This window comes from Camelus dromedarius, chromosome 3, assembly GCF_036321535.1.
Source record: "Camelus dromedarius isolate mCamDro1 chromosome 3, mCamDro1.pat, whole genome shotgun sequence".
Classification (NCBI taxonomy): Eukaryota; Metazoa; Chordata; class Mammalia; order Artiodactyla; family Camelidae; genus Camelus; species Camelus dromedarius.
This window is the reverse complement of record NC_087438.1, coordinates 103,936,428-103,956,127: the sequence shown is the minus strand read 5'-3', so window position 1 is coordinate 103,956,127 and position 19,700 is coordinate 103,936,428. Positions and strand designations below refer to the sequence as shown.

The following is a 19,700-nucleotide window of genomic DNA, read 5'->3' as shown; positions in this document are numbered from 1 at the left end:
AGGCAGGAGCATTCTCTGCCCTATAAAATATTTGCTCTTGCGCGTTCAGAAAGTCACTTCACGATTTCCCTTTTTAGAGGCCATGTGGGGAGCCAGCTTGCCATATGTGTGATATTTTCATCAAAGTATGCACACATCTCTGCTTGATAGAAAAACATCAAATGAAAGGAGTCGAGATTGTCTTTTTCATTCTTTCCTATTTCTCAGGACAGGTTTTACTGTTGTATATCAGGTCAATAGAATTTCTTGTAAAATCAGAGAACCCCTTGACTTGACTAGTACTCTTCTTCCACAGACTTTATCATGGAATAAGTTCACTTATTCTAGCTGCAGTTTTTTTAGGGTGAACCCGTGTGACCCAGTGTGAGGGCACACAACTGGGATTCAGAAATCCTGGGTTTAGTCTTTGTTCAGCTGTCAACCAGCTATATGACATGAGCAGGCCTCCTGTCCTTTCTTCTTTTTTTTTTCTCTAGTGTCCTGTCCATTCTTGATTTTTTTGAAACTATAAAAGGAGAGAAAAAGATATAGCTTTTTTTTTCTCTCGTTGCTCCCCTTGAAAGGAAAAAAAAAGTAAATGTGTCTAGAAGGATCTTTTCATTCCTCTGCCATCAGATGTGTGGGCATATTTGCAAACTGATGGAAGAAATCCTTTCTGAAATCCAGAGTCCTTTCATTTGCCTATAGTAGTGATTACAGTTATTTATGGACCTGGCTTATTTTTCCCATTAGCCTGCAATCTCCACAAGGGAAATGAGGTAGGGGGAGGCGGGGGGGAGGGAAACACAATCTAAGGAGTAGACTAGAATCCAAGAAGGGGTGAGGGAATTGCAGATGGCTCAAAAATGCATATTAATTTAACCTTTCATTTGTAATAGCGAACTGTTAAAAATAAAATTGCATAAAATTGCCTTGGCTGATTGGAATATAGTGAAAATACGGTGAAAGAACATTGCAGGAGGCATGCACTGTAAATTCTTTAAACACTATTACAGATTTTAAAAATTTAATGACATGGAAAGACATTTAGAATACATTCAGTGAAAAATCTAAACTTAAAAACACTATGTTGAAAATATGTTCACATGTGCATAGATAAAAAAACATGAAGGCAGTATAAAAATATAAAAAGTGTTTAGGTGGTAGAAATATACGAATTTTATTTATTTTAAAATTTTTGTTGATAAGGTTTTCTAGGTTTTTTCCAATGGACATATATTACTTGGTTAATAAGACAAGAAGCAAACCAAAAAGAACTTTTTTTTTTGTCTTCTTTGGTTTATTTTGCTCTTTTTTTCCCCTGGTTTCCTAATGTGAAAGCTCAGATTATTGGTTCAAGAAGTCTCTTTAAAAAATTGACATATAGTTGATTTACAATATTGTGCTAGTTTTAGGTGTATAGCAAAGTGATTCAGTTATATATATTTTTTTCCGGACTATTTTCCATTATAGGTTATTATAAGATATTGAACATAACCCCCTGTGCTATACAGTTAATCCTTGTTGCTTATTTATATGTATAGCAGTTTATGTCTCTTAATCCTATACTCCTAATTTATCCCTCCACCCCTCCCTTTCCCCTTCGGTAGTCATAAATTTGTTTTCTATGTCTGGGGGTTTCTTTCTGTTTTGTATATAGGTGTTTGTATTCATTTTTAGATTCCACATGTAAGTGATATCCTATTTCTTTCTCTGTCTTACTTCACTTAGTATAGTATTCTTTAGGTCCATCCATATTGCTGCAAATGACAGTATTTCGTTCTTTTTTATGTATGCTGAGTAATATTCCATTGTATATATATATTCCACATCTTCTTTATCCATTCATCTGTTGATGGACACTTAGGTTGTTTCCATGTCTTGGTTATTGTAAATAATGGTGCTATGAACATTGGGGTGTATCTTTTTAGAGTTTTCATCTTTTCCAGATATATGCCCAGGAGTGGGATTGCTAGGTCATATGGTAGCTCAATTTTTAGTTTTTGAAGGAACCTCTATACTATTTTCCATAGTGACTGCACCAATTTATATTCCCATCAACAGTGTAGGAAGGTTCCCTTTTCTCCATACTCTACAGCTTTTAATATTTGTAGACCTTTTGATAATGGCCATTCTGACTGGTGTAAAGTAATACCTCATTGTGGTTTTGATTTGCATTTCTGTAATAATTAGCAATGTGGAGCATCTTTTCATGTGCCTCTTGGCCATCTGTATGTCTTCTTTGGGGAAATGTCTATTTAAGTATTTTGTCCACCTTTTGATTGGGTTGTTTGGATTTTGATAATGAGTTGTATGAATTGTTTGAATATTTTGGATATTAACCCTTTGGTGGTTGCATCATTTGTAAATATTTTCCCCCATTTTGTAGGTTGTCTTCTTGTTTTGTTGATGGTTTATTTTGCTGTGCAAAAGCTTTTAAGTTTGATTAGATCCCATTCATTTTTTTTTTTTTTTTTTGCTTTTATGTCCATTGCCTTGGGAGATTAACCTAAGAAAACATTGCTACGATTTATGTCAGATAATGTTTTGCCTACGTTCTCTTCTAGGAGTTTTACGGTGTCATGTCTTATATGTAGGTCTTTAAACCATTTGAGTTTATTTTTGTATATAGTGTGAAGGAGGGTTCTAATTTAATTGATTTACATGTAGCTGTCCAGCTTTCCCAGCACCACTTGTTGAAGAGACTTTTTCTCCATTGTGTGTTCTTGCCTTTGTTGTCATAGATTAATTGACCTAAGTGTGTGGGTTTATTTCTGGGTTCTATTCGGTTCCATTGAGCTATATGTCTGTTTTTGTGCCAATACCACACTACTTTGATAATTTCAGCTTTGTAGCATAGTCTAAAGTCTGGAAAATTATGCCTCCAGCTTTGTTCTTCCCAAAAGAACTTTTTAAGTTGCCTTTATCTGAACATTTTAGAAAGTTTCTGATGGATATTTAGGGAAAGAAAAGCAGGCTTTATATTCTTTCACCATTAAGATAAATTATTTCATTGTTCTCTTGTTTGTTTTTTTAAAAATCTGAATTAAAATAATGATCAACCGTAAGTATATGTAAGAAATGAAAACCCTAGGATTTAGACAAGCCAAATGAAGACCAGCAATGCTCTCCTGCCAGTTTTAAGCTGTTCTGATACTGAAGGACAAGCCCCAAGGTCAATTTAAGCAAGCCAGAGTGACTACATCATCACTGTCAGCAGAAAAAAGTGAGCTTTCTTGATGTTCTATCTACTAATAATTTTGCAAAGTAAGATCAGGGTTCTTTCTTTTCTGGAAAATATGACCAATTGGTTTTTATTCACGGATCTTTTTCTTAATTTCCAAAATGAATTCTGATAAACCCTGATTATTATCTGTTAGTATTTATTTATTACATCATCATACTATAATCCTTCATAGTCATTCTAGTTATTTTTTTAATGTATGTGTTATGAGCATGAATTGCTTTTTCCATAAATTATAAGTCAGTTGAAGAGTTGATCACTTTTGATTAATTTCATTCAATGTCCCTACCATTTATTTGTGTCTGCTCCAGCATCCCCCACCTCTCCCACCCCCCCTCAATATCCTCTTTCCTCAGTTTGCTTCTCTGTTAACTTATCCCAGACACCCAGTTTGGAGGACCCAACAGTTAGAAGCATCTCTCACTGGCAGTGTCCCATGCACTCAATTCTCCTTTTGTCTGAATTCCTGTCATGCTTGTGATCACTACGGCACTGTTTACTGCATAATTGTTCTCCTTGTTTCAAATGTTCTCATTTTGTCTCCACAACTAGACTGAAAGGCTCTTGAAGAATTTACAGTCCTCCTCCATTTCCCAGAAGTGGAAGGAAACCTCTGTTTTACATGTGCATTCTCTATGCCATGTACTGTCCTGGGTGTTTTGCTCGTTATCTCATTTAAGCTTGTTAACTCTTCTGTTAAGTCGGTATTAACATCCTCATACGTTATGGGAGGACACTAAATTCAGAGAGGTTGCTTACTTTCCTGAGGCCACACAGCTCATTAGTGACCCAGCTGTCTGCCTCTGGGTCCCTAATTGTTTTCCATTCCACCATATTGTCTGGTTGATAACAGGTCACTTTAACGCGGTAGCTCATTTATAATTTTATTTAATTTTCTACTCTTGCTTTGTATTTGACCTAACAGATAAAATGTTGTGGTAGAAACATTAAATATAATTAGGTCTTGGTTATTTGCTTTTAAATGGCCTTTCTTGTTCATGCCAAGTTTTCCTTCCTCTCTTGGTATCTTCCCCATTATATTTTTTTCCACTCGCCAAAATTACATTAAACCTCAAAGTGTCCAATTCATTAAAATGCTCCTGTATTCCATGAACAATATTAAAGACAATAATACATGGATTAGCTCTCTCTCTTCCCTGCGTGAAAGAACCTACCTTGTCTCTATTTCAATTTGAGATTCCTGCCCCCTCTAAACTGGGGTATTCTCCGGGTTGTGGAGGCAGCTCCCTTGAGACAAAAGGCACTGAAGAGGCGGTAGTGATTCTGAACTTAAGTCCCTGCAGTGCCTCTAGAATATTCAGAAGCCTAGAGTAACCTGACCCCTGCAGGAGACAGCAGAACGGGATATGTACAGAGAGTGCTGAGTAGGGAAAGGCTCCCTTTCAACTGTGATAACTTACAGGAAGCTAGAGAAGTCAGCCTTCCAGCCTCCCCCGAGTTAACTAGCATGTGCCCACACTTCTATCCTACCACGGTTCTGTTTGTCAGAGAGGACCTGGGTTTTTTCTTCTTTTTTTTTAATTGAAAGATAGTTACAATGTGTCAGTTTCTGGTGTACAGCATAATGCTTCAGTCATACACATACATAATACATGTTTTTATCTTCCTAATGCAGTGTGAAGAACTAAAAGAGGGTAATTTAAAACACAGGCAGCAAAGATACTAAAAGAGACTCTCTGAATACATCAAACCAGGCGCTTCTAACGCTGTGCCTTCCTCCTGAAGTTCTCTCCAGAATTCAGATGGGACTGCAGGAGCAGAAGACTGACTGCCAGGGGTCTGGTCTTTGAAGCCATCACAGTCTGGGGCCACCTGCCCCATGACATAGGCAGTCCAGAATCAATGGCTTGAGCTGATATTGAGGTGAGGGCTAGAAAATATTGCACATGGATTTTGTTCTTTAAAATGGTTGTGTTGTCATTCTCATAGTCTACCAGCAGAAGTTCCAAGGGAAAAACATTTCCAGAAAACAACTTGCAATTCATACCAAAAGCCTTAAAATGGCACACTCTTTGCCCTAGCAATTATGCTGATGGGAATAGATCCTAGAGAAATGCCTAGATGACAATCACCTTATCATTTATCATCAATATGATGTATACTACCAGAAAATTAGACACAGTCTGTTATGGGCTGAGTTCTGTGCCCCCCAAATTCATATTTTGAAGCCTGAACCCCAGTGTGACTATATTTGGAGATAGGGCTTTTAAAGAGGGAATTAAGATTAAGTCAAGTCATAAGGTTCGGACCCTAATTCAATACAACTGGTGTTCTTATAAGAAGCAGAAGGCTACCCCAGGAATGTGCATAAACAGAGAGGAACGGCCCTGTGAGGACACAGTGAGAAGGCAGTTATCTGCAAGTCAAGAAGAAAGGCATCACCAGAAAACAACTTTGATGGCACCTTGGTCTTGCACTTCCAGCCTTCAGAACTGTGAGAAAATAAATGTGTGCTGTCTAAGGCATCGGCCTCTGGTATTTTGTTTTTGGCACCCCAGCGAACTAATACACAACCTAATCATCCAGTAATAGGAGAAAATTGCATGACTTAGAGTACAAGCCAACAGTGGAATATAATGCAATCACAGAAATAACGATTTATACCACGCTTGTTGATGTAGACAGTGCTCCCAGTATGGTTTTAGTTAGAATAGAAGGTAACTAGAAAGCACACATAGTATGATCCTGTTTATATAAAAATGTGTTTCTCTGTATGTGTGTGTGTGTGTGTGTGTGTGTGTGTATACAGTGTCTAGAATTATATGCAACAAACCTTCAGATCTTTTCCAGATTTGGTTTTCTTCCTCCTTCCATCTCACCCTCCTTTCCTTCCTTCTTTCCTTTTTTTTTCCCTTGTCTGTAAAGCTTATTTTTTCAAGTGAACATGAATTATTTTTAGAAATATTCATATAGGCATATATATTTTATCCTATATTTTTAAAGCGACTTTTATGTGGAATAAAATGTGTCCAGATTGTAAAATTCTTGAACTTAGTAACTACAACTGTCTTATAAACCCATGCATATTGTATCATTAAATATTGAATTAAGCTCATCATCACTTAATTTAATCTGTTTTTATCCTGTGATCAGAAAATTCCCTTTCTACACCACTCATCATATATATTTGGCATTTTTGATTGATAAGACGTCTAAGCTTCTTTCTTTGTCTGTTTCTAAAAGTTAATATATTGTTAAGTGCTGAGAATACATACTTACAGAAAGAAAGATCCAGATTGAATGCTGGTCCAGCCACATGAACAGTATAATCTTGAGGAAATTATTTAACCTTTCAAAGTCTCACTTTTCTTAGCTGTTAAATATATAATAATAATATACTTTTCTTAAAATTTTGTTGTAAAGATGAAATGAGATAACATATCCAAAGCTCAGCAGAGAGGTTCAGGGCAAAGATTCTGGCATCAGAGTGCAGGGGTTTGAATCTCAGCTCCTTGACTTGTTAGCTGTGTGATTCTGGACAAGTTACTTAACCTCTCTGTGCCTCAGACTCCTTGTATGGGAATAATGATGCTACCTACATAGTCAGTGTTATTTTAGGCATTGATATTTATAAAATTCTTACAACCGTATGGCGTATAGTAAGACTATACAGGCATTTATTACTCTATGAAGAATTAATGCAGTGGTGGTATATAGTATTACCATCAAAAGCACCACATTGTTAAAATATAATAGCCAAGGTGTTTTTTATATATCAAAACAACTGTATATTCATCAAGTCTTTTCTTGCCATATAATTTGTGAGAACACTTTGATTTAGGAACTATTTTGAGAATTTATTACTTAAAAAAATTCTATTTATTATAAAAATATATTAAAAGACAAGAAGGAGAAAGATTTCCCCTTAGTGTCCTCATTTAACTCTTCTAACACTCATATTTCCTGCCCACCTGGCTAATACAAATACGAGGCCATAGTTATCATTAGAGTGTATATTTGTGTGTGGGCCTCATACTTTTCATAGCGGAAGAGACTCCCCGTCCCCATCAAAGCCAGAGGGGAGCCTGTGGGTTCTGGATCCCATCCCATTTCACCTTCTCAAGGTCTTTCCTCCTGCAATTGTATCCACTTCCCCCTGAATCACCCATTTCTTCCTCTCAACTCACTTACATCAGCATGTCATATGCTCTTGTATCTCAAATCTTAAAAAATTCCTCTTTTGACCTCAACACCCCCTTTAATCATTGCCCCATTTATAGTCTGTGCAGGAACACCTGTTGAAAAAGCTGTTCCTCAGTGCAGTCTACACCCATCACCACTTTCTCCTTAACCCACTCTGGACGGGCTTGCATTCCCATCACTCCCATGAGACTCCATTTTTCAAGTCCCCAGGAACCCCCGTGATGCCAGATTCTAGTCGTTTAGTCCTTTTCTCATCTTGATCTTCTCTTGCCTTGACCTCTGTTGACCAGTCCCTTCAGGTTTCTACACTGTGCTCTCCCTGACGTTCTCTTCTCTTTCACTGGCTCCCTCGACTCCATTCTTCTGGCTGGTCCCTTTTCTACTTTCCACCTCCAAGTATTTGAGTTCGCCAAGGATCAGTCCCAGAATATTTTAAGCTCTCTAGCTACACTCTCCTAGGTGACCTCATACATTCTCATCCAAAGTATGACAACATCCATTTCCAGTCCTGCCTTCCCAGTGAGTCCAGACTCAGGGTTAGTCACCTATTCGACATTTCTGATAATATGCTTGCTAGTCTTTCAGACTTAACTGGGACAGAGTAGAGCTCTTGACTTACGTGCACATGACACCGAGCACGAGCTCACCCTTCCCCCGTCTCTGTCTTAGTAAATGGTGTGGATAGCCTCTAAGCTATCAGTAACTTACTAGTGGGATTGCCTGCTTCAGTAGATTCTCCTCCCAGAAAACAGAGCAATCCTTTTAAACATAAATTGGATTACAACTTTCACTTCAAAATCATTTAATAAATACAACCTCCTTATCAAAGTTCACTAGTCCTACAAAGTGACCTTGCATACGTCTCTGATGTCCAGTTCTGGGGGAGGGTGCAGCTCAAACGGTAGAGCACATGCTTAGCATGCATGAGGTCCTGGGTTCAATCCCCGGCACCTCCTCTAAAATAAATAAATAGATAAGCCTAATTACCTCCCCCCGCACTCCTCCCCCCAAATTCTTCAGTTCTGCTAGTCTCTTCTGCGTGTGCTCCTCTTTCTGTACCTCACACGCTCTTCTTGGAATACTCTTCTCTCTTACTTGAAGGAGTTAACTCCTTCTCATTCAGATCCCAGCTCAAGTGTCTTCTTTTCAGAGAGGATCTCTCAGATCATCCAGTCTAGACACTCCCATCCCCTCGCTCCATCCTGACAATCTGTATGACACTTGTCCCTGATATTTTGTGTAGTGACGTGTTTGTGTTTTCACTGCCACCAGCGCTTTATTTGTTCATTTCCATATCCCTGAAGTCTCACACAATGCCTGAAGAGCAGGCACTCAAGTGTGTGTTGAGTGAATGCTCTGGACTAGAGCTCGTGGGAGGAGACTAAATTCAGAGAGGCTGCTTACTTTCCTGAGGCCACACAGCTCATTAGTGACCCAGCTATCTGCCTCTGGGTCCCTAATTGTTTTCCATTCCACCCACCATATTGTCTGGTTGATAACAGGTCACTTTAATGCGGTAGCTCATTTCTAATTATATTTAATTTTCTACTCTTGCTTTGTATTTGACCTAACTGAGGTAAAATGTCATGACTGCATGGTCCACAAAGCTATCTTTAAAAAAATAATAAATCTAATTGATATGCCGTCTCATAGGACATTCAGGGCATTTCCTTTTTCCTTCTTTCCTCCTCCTTTGATTTCCTCCTTCTCCCACTCTCTCCTTTCTTTCCTTTTTTAAAAAACAAATCCTCTGTACCTTCCTTCTGTTTTTTTTTCCTTTTGTTTTCCATGATTAGATAACACTGATATGAACATCTTTAGGTATGCAGTTTTATTCTTCTTCTCAGTTATTTTCTGGGGATAATTTGCCTGTAAATGGAAATCAGATCAAAGAGTGACTTTGAAAGTCTGTTACCTCTCTCCCCAACCCTTGAGTCCTTTATCACCAAAAATGAGAGGAGGCACAATGGTATTCAGAGATAGAGAGGTGTCCAAGAGTTAATAGAGTGGACAGTGAACACTTTCCAATATGCAGTAGAAGAATTAGTCAGTATGTGAAAGACCTTAATGATGCACCAGAACTACACATAGCCTCATAAATTGTACTCTTGTTTTCCTTTTTGTTTGTTTGTTTAGTTTTTGCATGCATGTATAGTGCCTTTCTGTGTGTTCTACAGGGATTTTCATTGTATAAAAATCTAAAGCTTTTATACTTAAATCTGTTGGACTTTTTGTAAAATAGAGTTTCCATTTTTTCAAACTTGAGGAAGTTATTGAGCCTTTGAAGTTCTGATAGTCCATTTTAATTAGGTTTTTTTGAAAGTCATAGTTAACTTATTAAGCAACCTGAAGATTATTTTGATGTATGGTATAAACTGTAGGTTATCTTAGTTTTTTAAAAATATTTTTCTTTGCTCTATTTTATATTACATTTCTTTTTAACTAAGTTACCTTTACCTTTCCTGAAATTAGCTTTCATTTTTTTTTAAACCAATGTATTTTATTTATTTATTTATTAACATTTTTTATTGATTTATAATCATTTTACAATGTTGTGTCAAATTCCAGTGTAGAGCACAATTTTTCGGTTATACATGAACATATATATATTCATTGTCACATTTTTTTTCTCTGTGAGCTACCATAAGATCTTGTGTATATTTCCCTGTGCTATACAGTATTTCAAAATTGTAGAATAGATAGACAAGATTGTACTGTATAACTTTCATTTGTATTTTAGCAATTAATCATTTTCTTTCAATTACCAATAGAAAGTATTTACATTATTTGTTACAGTGGCATATAGATTTCTATAACTATTTAAATAAAGTTGTAAAATTAGGAAAAAGTGGCCAACATTTTGATAACCTCAGTACTTCTGTGTTGTCATTATTGTCTTTGCACTTTAATTGGTGGAATCAAGCTTTAGGGACCCATATTATTTTCTGAATCTTTATGAAACTGTTTATTACAGCACCTGACTATCTTACCTAAAATAATGTTGCTGATGAATAGCTTTTTAATAGATAAATTTGTCCTTTAAAAGTTAAATAGCATATGGTGTAGCTTATGCATGAGTTAAAAAATTTATGGCTCATATTTTGAAATGAAAAACAAGTTAATCGACATTAATTCTTGATGTATTCCAGAAAAGAAGGAAGAAGGTAATCTTGTGGATTGATGTATACATATAAAATTTTATACTGACTGATATATATATATATAAATCAAACATTTATATCAACATTTTCATCACACATATTTATAAAAAATCTTCAGAATTCTCCAAAAATGGTATAGATTGACATTAAGCCTCACAAGTAAGTACATTATCATCCCATGATTTTAAAAAAATTGCTACCAGCATAAACTAATATGTGTTGAATTCTTACCACATGCCTGGCATTTGTGCTAAATGTCCACATGCCTACCACATTTCATTACGACAGTCGCCCTGAGTGTTAGATATTATAGATATTATTGTTATTGCTCATTTCATAAGAAAGGAAACCAGGGTCCAGAGATTATGTAACTGGGCCCAAAGTAAGCAGCAGAAGCTGGGTTCACAATTAGGTCTGTCGGCTCCAGAGCCATTGGGCTCCTATGCCTGCCTTGCTTTCAGTAGCTCTCTTTTCTTTGAAAGCTATAACTTTTCAAAGGTCTTCTCTGGATTTTATAAAAATGTAAGGATCAAGTTTCATCCTGTGGGTAGAAGGACAAAAAGGATGTCTCCGCAATGCCACAGCACAGATTCCAATCTGCTAGCAAAGAGTTCACTTGTGAAGAGTTCTCTGCTAGAGGAAAGACCTGTGGGTAATTTGTATTCTTTGTGCCAATGGCTCCTTCTGTCCCTTGCCCCCTGGCTTCTTCACTTTTGGTCGTAGTGTTTTATGTGCACGGAATGGGTCCTACCTGGTGTCATCTCTGTACAGAGTGTATGCACCACCCTTGACCCAACGCTGCATCTGCCCTTTCCTTCTGGCCTTCATGCTCTGACGCATAAATTAGCTTATTTCATAACCAGCAGTTTTAATTCAGGGGCATTCTCTTTTTTTCCTCTACAAATACCAGTTTCCTTTAATCAGAGCATAAATTATGAGAAAGGGAAGGATTCAAGTATGGAGAGCCTGCTGTAAGTGTGGCAATATCTAGTGCAGTTTCCCAAACACAGGGAGCACTCCGAATTGTTCGTCTTTCTTGTCTTCCCCCTTTCCCTCCTACCCTCTGCACTTCTGGTCTTTTGTTCGCCGTTGTTCACCTATGTTAACAGATGGCAAACTCTGGAAAGAGCAGCTACCACATGGGAAGGGTAGAGCGCTGGCTGTTTATACTGACAAGAGCAATCGGAGGACACATGTGTGCAGCCCTGAACCTCTTTGGTGACTGTAGATGACAGTGGGCGCCTGCTTGCCCTCCTTTTCTCCTCTCTGTCTCTCTTCTCCCCTTACCTGTCTGCCTCCGGTCTCCACTGAGTGGCCAAGGGTTCCCACAAACCGCTGTCTTAAAGAGATTTATTAGATATTGTTTGTAAAGCTTTTTCAGTTCCTCAAACAAAACGAAATATAATACAGCCCATCACACTCAGCAAGTTTTTTTTTGTTTAATGTTTTATAACCATGAGAACTTTTCAGGAACAAAGTCTTTCTGAATAGCTTAGAAAGTGAAGTATGCAGTAATTCCAAGGCTAAATGGTTAGACAGTGCTAATCTCTGCACGTAGCAGGGTAAGGAGGGAGGGCAAGAGCCTCCTTGTCGGTTCTGTTGACCTTCCCTGACAAACCATTTCTCCTGTAAAGACAGCACAAATGCAAATTGTCTTTGATAGAATGCTTTTCTCTGACACTTTTGTCACTGCATACAAATATCAGGTGCTTTGAAAAGTAATTCTTTCAAAGCTTTGTACTTTCATTTAATCCACTACAGTTAGAACATGAGTAATCACAGTTCCTTCTTAAAAAAGATTTTAATATTTATGTTGGGCCTTTCCTTTGGCACTGATACGCGCATCTGTTTATGATACTTTCATTGCATTTTTGGGGGGAGGGGGTAACTAGATTTGTTTGTTTGTTTATTTATATTTTTTAATGGAGGTACTGGAGATTGAACCCAGGACCTTGTGCATGCTAAGCACCCACTCTGCTACTGAGCTATAAATACCTTCCCTTTGATACTTTTATATGAATGTTTATAAGTAACCTGTGTTCCTTTTGTTAAAGCAATAAAGAATAAACACATGTACATAGATTGAATCAAATTAGCTCAGTTATCACTATGGATCCCCAGTACATATGGGTCCATATGTTTGGCTCACTGATATCCTAGTATTGGTGAATGCTCGGACTTCTAGCCATTAAATAATTAAAGATTGATTACTTGTACAAAAAGAAAAGTAGGTTGATAAAAAGTAACTTGGCTAATTCTAAACAATTAACTAAAACAATTTACAGAGGCCCTGGGAAGAATCTTGCTTACATCAGGTTCAACCTTACTGTGAACATCCACGTATAACTGTTGGTGTTGCTGTTGTGTCTTAGGTCTTTGTTTCCTCTCATTCCCCCACTTCACCTGGATATAGGTGATCTTCCCTTTTTTGTGGCTCCTAAATCTATGTTTTCAAGACAGATTTTCTATATTTCCAGTTATTTCTGGACTTACCAACTTGAACAGCCATAGACCTTTCTGTTATGTTCCAAATTTCCCATCGACGCCCACTCAGTTATTCAAGCCAGAATTCCGAGCATCACCCAATATTCCTCTCCTTCATCCCGCCCATAAATCCATCCTGAAATCATGTTGATTCTCCCTCCACAACATCATTGTGCATCCTTCTCTTCTTTTCTGTCCTCACTGCCTGTCCCTGAGTTTAGACCATCATCATCTTTTGTCTAGATTATTTCAATAACCCTTTAATAGGTTTTCTGGCATTTGGTTTCTCCAAAGCTGCTTCAAGGCTCCTGGATTTATCTGATGAGCTCATTCTTGGTCATGTGACTCTGAATCTTAAAAGCATCCAAAGAGCATTTGCTGCCTGTGGAGCGAAGCTCCAACTTTGCAGTCTCAAAGTCTGGACCCAGTTTACAAGCCTTATATTGAAAGACTCACAGCTGCTTCCTCCCCTCATCATAACACACATCAGTGCAAGTTACTACCCATAATGGACTAATCTCTATTCCTCAAACCAAAATATTTTATACCCACATGCTTCTTACCCTTTCCTAGTGATAAGGGATAGTGTTAAAAAGCCCAGGCTTTCAAGTCCCATGGACCTGGAATAAAAATGTAAGTTTTGCTAATGACTAGCTGTGAGGCCCTGACTGAAGTATTTTACTTTTCCAGACGTCTGTTTCTTAATCTGAAAAACGGACATTTAAAACAAGTTAACTCATTGGGTTGTTAGGAAGAAGGGAGTTATCAGTGCTCAGTGCAGTACTTTATTCATGGCAAACATTTGATAGGCAATAGCTGTATTCCCCAGAATGCACCTTCTCTTACACCTGAATCCTGAAACTCTGGCCATCTTTAAAGTTACAGCTGAGTTGTAACCTCTCCTGTACAGGTTTCCTTGACCTAGACTTCTTCCAGCTCTGCCTGCATGAAGTCATTATTAATCTTCTTCGCATCTAAGTTCCCAGAGCATTTTGTAATCTTTCTGTTATAGCCTGGGTTTCAATCTATTATTATTTGTGTGTCTGTTTCCCCCACTGAAACATGAGTACAGGACAGTGACTTGTTCATTTGGTGTCCTAGGACCTAGCACAGATCCTGGCGTATAATAATCATTCCGTAATTGTTCACCAAATTCGATTTGTTAGGTACTGAAAACATCCTGTGTCCCTCCTCACTACTCTATTCAGGGGTTGTTGTGCTTAAAATTGAAAAGATAAGTCAGTGACAGCATTTTCTAATCTCCCATTTTTATGAAATTAATTTAAGTGGGAACCATCAGTATGATATCCGGTCTCCAAAAACCAAACTCAGCAACCAGAAATGAATCTTTTTTAAAAAGAAAAAAAAAAGGGAAGCATTTGATATCTTTAATTGTAAAATTGCAGGGCTTGCTGGCAGTGAGGTCAGCACAGTTGCATCATTGCATTAGATGGGCTACAGGAATTCATTAGCCACTCAGACTGTATGATGGGGGGTTTCACTCTAGGCGTCAGGCAGATGTTCAAACATCAAAGAATAGCTGCAGTGTTCTAGACGCAAAAAGCAAGTGCCTAGTGCAACCCTCAGCCATTTTAAGAAACATCTCCAACAAATAGTACATTTGGCTGAGCACACAGGGACAGTGCATTACACCAGATTCACCAATAACATTTACTGAGGAGTAGATTAACGTTTCTCCCCCCTAGAAAGGCGGTTAGTACACAAAGGAAGGTGTGAGAGGTGTCTGCCAGGACTGGGTTCTAGACTGCTTGCTCTAGGACAATGTCTTCTTTTTTTTTAATTGAGAGCTTTCATATTTATAAAATAAACTGGGTTTCCAGCTTCTCTTGAAAAATCAGCCATGGTAATATTGGGTGGCTGTTTTTGCACAAATCGAGCTTCAGTGGTAGCCAAGAAGTGGTTGCTCATTTAAGGGAGGCTGTCATCCTACAGTATATCCAGCTACTACATCCCATGGGTCAATACTTGTCCCCCTTCACTCATTTCTGTCTCCTGATTCAGCTCTTTAGGGAAGGCATCTGTGCTTTCATCCCTTGCTCTAAGACTCAGTTTCTAAATCTGTAGAATTGGTATAGCAGCAACTAGCTTATAGGTTTTTTTGTAAGGATTAAATGATATCATTTATGTGCAGTGCCTCTCTGAGTTCCTGATGTAAGTTATCCGTGAATGGTTACTGACTGTTTCTTCAGTTCAGTTTCAAAATCTTTCTTTATGATGCTTGTATGTGCCAGGTACTGGGCTGGGCATGAAGATAGAATGATGTGCAGTGCAGGCATGGCTCCTGCCTTCAGAGTGTTTATGGTTTAGCACCCAAGGAAATGTCTAATCATTCTGCTGGCCATGTGCTTTTGTCTGTGTTATGCAACAAGGAGGAAAAAGTAGCCATTTGGTTGCTTTGGGAATCACTGCGCTGAACTGAGAAAGAAAAAATAGCAACAGAGAGGCTTTAGAAAAAGACATTTCAAAGTGAACATTCCCCAACAAGTCTTCATTCTTACTGCTTCCCCGAAACTGCTCCTCCGTGGGAACTCCCTGTCTCAGTACGTGATAACCTTGTTATCTACTCAATTGTTCAAGTCAAAACACTAGAAATATTTTGGTTCCTCCCTGTCCTCTCCTCTATCCCCCACCGTGTTTAACTCTTGAGCAAATCCTGCTAGCTCTTCTTGCAAAGCATCCATTCACCTCCCCGCACCTGTACTGCTACCAGCCACTCTGGTCCAAGCCACCACTGTCTCCACTGGACAGCTACACCGCCTCCTGCTGCTCCCCCTGCTTCTACTCTAGCACACTTTTTCTGTGAAGGGCCAGTTAATAAATATTTTAGGTGTTGTGGACAGTAGAGTCTCTGTCACAGGTGTTCAGTTCTGCCCTTGTAGCACAAAAGCAGCCATAGACAATAATTAAATGACTGGGCATGGCTGTGCTGCAATCAAACTGCATTTACAAAAACAGGCTGCAGGCTAGATCTGGCTTGTAGGCCATTGTTTGCAGTTAGACTCAATTCACTTAAACCCTTGCAGTGGTTTGTCAAAGCACTAAGAATCCCCAGCTCTCCTGATCATGTTCTGTGTGGTCGTCTTGATCTAGGGCCCCATTTTTTGGCCAGCCACATCATCCTTCATTCTGATTTTCAGACACACCAAGCCTGTTTCTGCCACAGGGCCTTTGTACCAATTGCCCTGAATTCTCCTCCCTCATGTTAGCATGGCCTGACCATAGTTCAGACCTATCCAAACGACAATTTGAAGTCATCCATTACTATCTTTTATGATCTTCTCAGTACTTTCCGCCATCAGAAAATACTTATTAATTTGGTTAACGACGTATAGTCCTCTGTATTTACGTACTAGTTTGAAGCTGAAGGCAAAGACTAAGGCTGGTGTTTCCCTGCTCTATCCCCAAAGCCTTGCTCAGTACCACACACAAAGCAGGCCCCAAAAAATATTTTTTGGAAGAAAAGTAACTAAATAAATACTCTCAATCAGTATAAATCACAGCACCACATGAAGCCTGCAGAATCTTATCAGTCAGCGCTGGGCATGGCTTTATTCTGCCCTCTTGACCAACAATTGCCAAGCATGGCTGACTGAAAAAGATGGAGTTGTAACATCCCTTTCAACTGGAAAGAATTTAAATTTCAGAAGGACAAAGAGTCACGTCCACATAACAAAGAGCCTGTGTCGTCGCTAAGTTTATGCTGACTCCTACCCTGTGGCTGGTCTCTGTCTCTCCCCAGGCCCTTGCCTGTGCCTGATGTCTGGAGGGGGATACTTAGAGAAGAGATTTCTGATAGAGATACTTTACAAAAGGAGTGTTGGGGGGGGTGTTAATATCATTTCCTTTTTGTCTGAAGTATGAAAGTCAGAAGATCTAAGCTACATTTCCCCAACGGACTCCTTGACTTGAAAGAGACACAGAAGTCCTTTGTCTGGTCAGCCATCCTGATTGTTCGTCAGAAAAATACAACCATTATTATTATAGGAGGGTAGGAAATAGTTTGACACAACTATTAGTCAGTGTATTAGTCTGCTGGATTGCCACAGACTGGGAGGCTTAACCAACAGAAGATTCGTGTTCTCGTGGTTCTGGAGGCTGGAAGTCCAAGATCAAAGGTGCCAGCAGAGTTGCTTTCTGGTGAGGTCTTTCTTCCTGGCTTATAAAAGGCCACTCTGTCACTGTGTCCTCACATGGTCTTTCCCCTGTGCACATGCACCTGGTGTCTCCTCCCCAGGTAAGGACACCAGTCCTATCAGATTCAGACTGGATTCTTATCCTTTCATTTAACCTTAATTACCTCCTTAAAGGCCCTGTCTCCAAATAGAGTCACATTGCAGGTAAGGGCTTCAACATATGAATCTGGGGGGGGGGGGAGCACATTTCAGTCCATAATAGTCAGGAACCTTCAAATGCTACATTTGAAGCATTTGATTCCTTTATTGGTTAAAGGAAAAAAATATATATATGCACATATAAGTATATGTATATATTTTGCATAGCATTTGCTGGCAATTTGAGTGGTATCTTCCTTGGGAAATCTATGCGCTCACTAACCTTTACACCCAGTCTTAATGTTGCAACTCTTAACAAATTGGAGATCAGAGTTTCCAAATAAATGAGTTCTGCACGTGAAATTCACTCTCTCAGTGAGACTGGAGAACAAAGGAAAACCTTCACCGTGGGACCTTTATCACACATATAACAACACAAAGGCACCCAGTGGGGATGGAGTCCCTTGGGTTAAGAATAAAACTGTTTACCACAAAATGGTCCGTCTTCCTGCCAGTTCCCACATGCTTGGCCCTTTCAGGGCACCTCTCCCTAGAAAGTTATTTATTTTCTGTTCACTCATCTTTGCTCAAGTTTATTTCACAATATTTCGGGTCTTCCCTCTAGAAGAGTTTAGATCTGGACAAGAGCAGTTGCTTGAGTGATCAAGGAGCTATTCTTTAATTACTTGACTTTTAAAAGTATGTGTTTTTGTTTATGAAGCAAACTTCGCTGAGTGCTTACCATATATGAGGCACAATGCTAAGTTGCTTTATGAATGTTTATATTTAATCCTACCAAAATCTCTGAGGGAGTATTATTTTTTAACTGAAGTACAGTCAGTTTACAATGTGTCAATTTCTCGTGTACAGCATAATGTTTCAGTCATACATATATTCCTTTTCATATTCTTTTTCATTATAGGTTACTGCAAGATATTGAATATAGTTCTCTGTGCTATATAGAAGACACTTGTTGTTTATTTATTTTATATATAGTAGTTAGTATCTGCAAATCCCAAACTCAATTTATCCCTTCCCATCCCCTTTCCCTGCCCCGGTAACTATAAGTTTGTTTTCTTATGTCTGTGAGTCTGTTTCTGTTTTGTAGATAAGTTCATTTGTGTCCCTCCCCCCCCTTTTTTTTAAATTCCACATATGAGTGATATAATATGGTATTTTTCTTTCTCTTTCTGGCTTACTTCACTTAGAATGACAGTCTCCAGATCCATCCATGTTGCTGCAAATGGCATTATTTTATTCTTTTTTATGGCCGAGTAGTATTCTATTGTATAAATATACACAACTTCTTTATCCAGTCATCTGTCGAGAGACATTTAGGTGGTCTCCATGTCTTGGCTATTGTAAATAGTGCTGCTATGAACACTGGGGTGCAGGTGTCTTTTCGAATTAGAGTTGAGGAAGTATTATTCTTTTTTTATATATGGGAAACTTCCTGGGTTCAATCCCCAGTACCTCCTCCAAATATAAATAAACCTGATTACCTCCCCCCTCCACCAAAATAAAGTAATTAAAATAATACAATAATATATATGGGAAACTGAGGGTTAGGATGGATAAATAAAATAAACAAAAAAGTTAATAAACTTGGGGCTTGATTCCAAATCAATCCAATTTCAAGGCTGAACCTCTTAACTAATGTGAAGGTTGTTTCTCATTCACTAGCCATTCTTAGAAGAATTGGACTCAAGCCCTTTGTGATTATAATTTGAAATGTCAGCATATATGCAAAACATATTCCCTGCAACATTTGACTCTTCATGATCCAACTTCCAGCATGAAGTTCAGTTCAGTCCAAGATTTATTCAGCATCTACTACTTGGAAGACACTGTTAGGCAGGCGGTGTGAATGGAGCAGAATCCTACTTTTCGGGTGGTTGACTGTTCATCAGTGGCGTCTTACAGAAGCACAGCTAACACAGTACCCAGTGACATAGGAATAGCTTCTGCTAAGAGAATTGGAGGAACAGAGGAATAAGGGGATGATTTCTGCTAAAAGACAAGCAGGATATCGTTGCAGGTAAGAGCCTGAATTTGAGTCCAAGCTCTGTCACTTAGAAGTTGTGTGACTGAACAGGTTTCTCTAGAGCAATTTACTCCTCTATAAAATGAGGATAAATGAGGTCCCCAGTTGTCAAGTGTGCTGTGAGAGTTGATGAGATACTGCCTGAATAGTGTGGAGCACTGCCCCTAGCACACAGGAAGTATTCGATAAATATTAGCAAATGTTGTTGTTACTGTTTACCCTCTGGAAAATCAACTAGATTGAAAACAAAAACAACTAGCCTGCCTGTGTTGCAGAAAATAAGGTTACAGATTTAGAGCTGACAGGTTTACGTGTGTGTTCTGGATCCGTCA

At 38.6% G+C, this 19,700-nt stretch overlaps 1 protein-coding gene across 4 annotated transcripts in view; it reads left to right on the top strand.

Moving 5' to 3' along the window:
* JAKMIP2 (janus kinase and microtubule interacting protein 2) overlaps positions 1–19,700 on the top strand; it is a 158,157-nt gene that overhangs the window by 15,813 nt on the left and 122,644 nt on the right. The gene's annotated exons all lie outside the window — the stretch shown is intronic.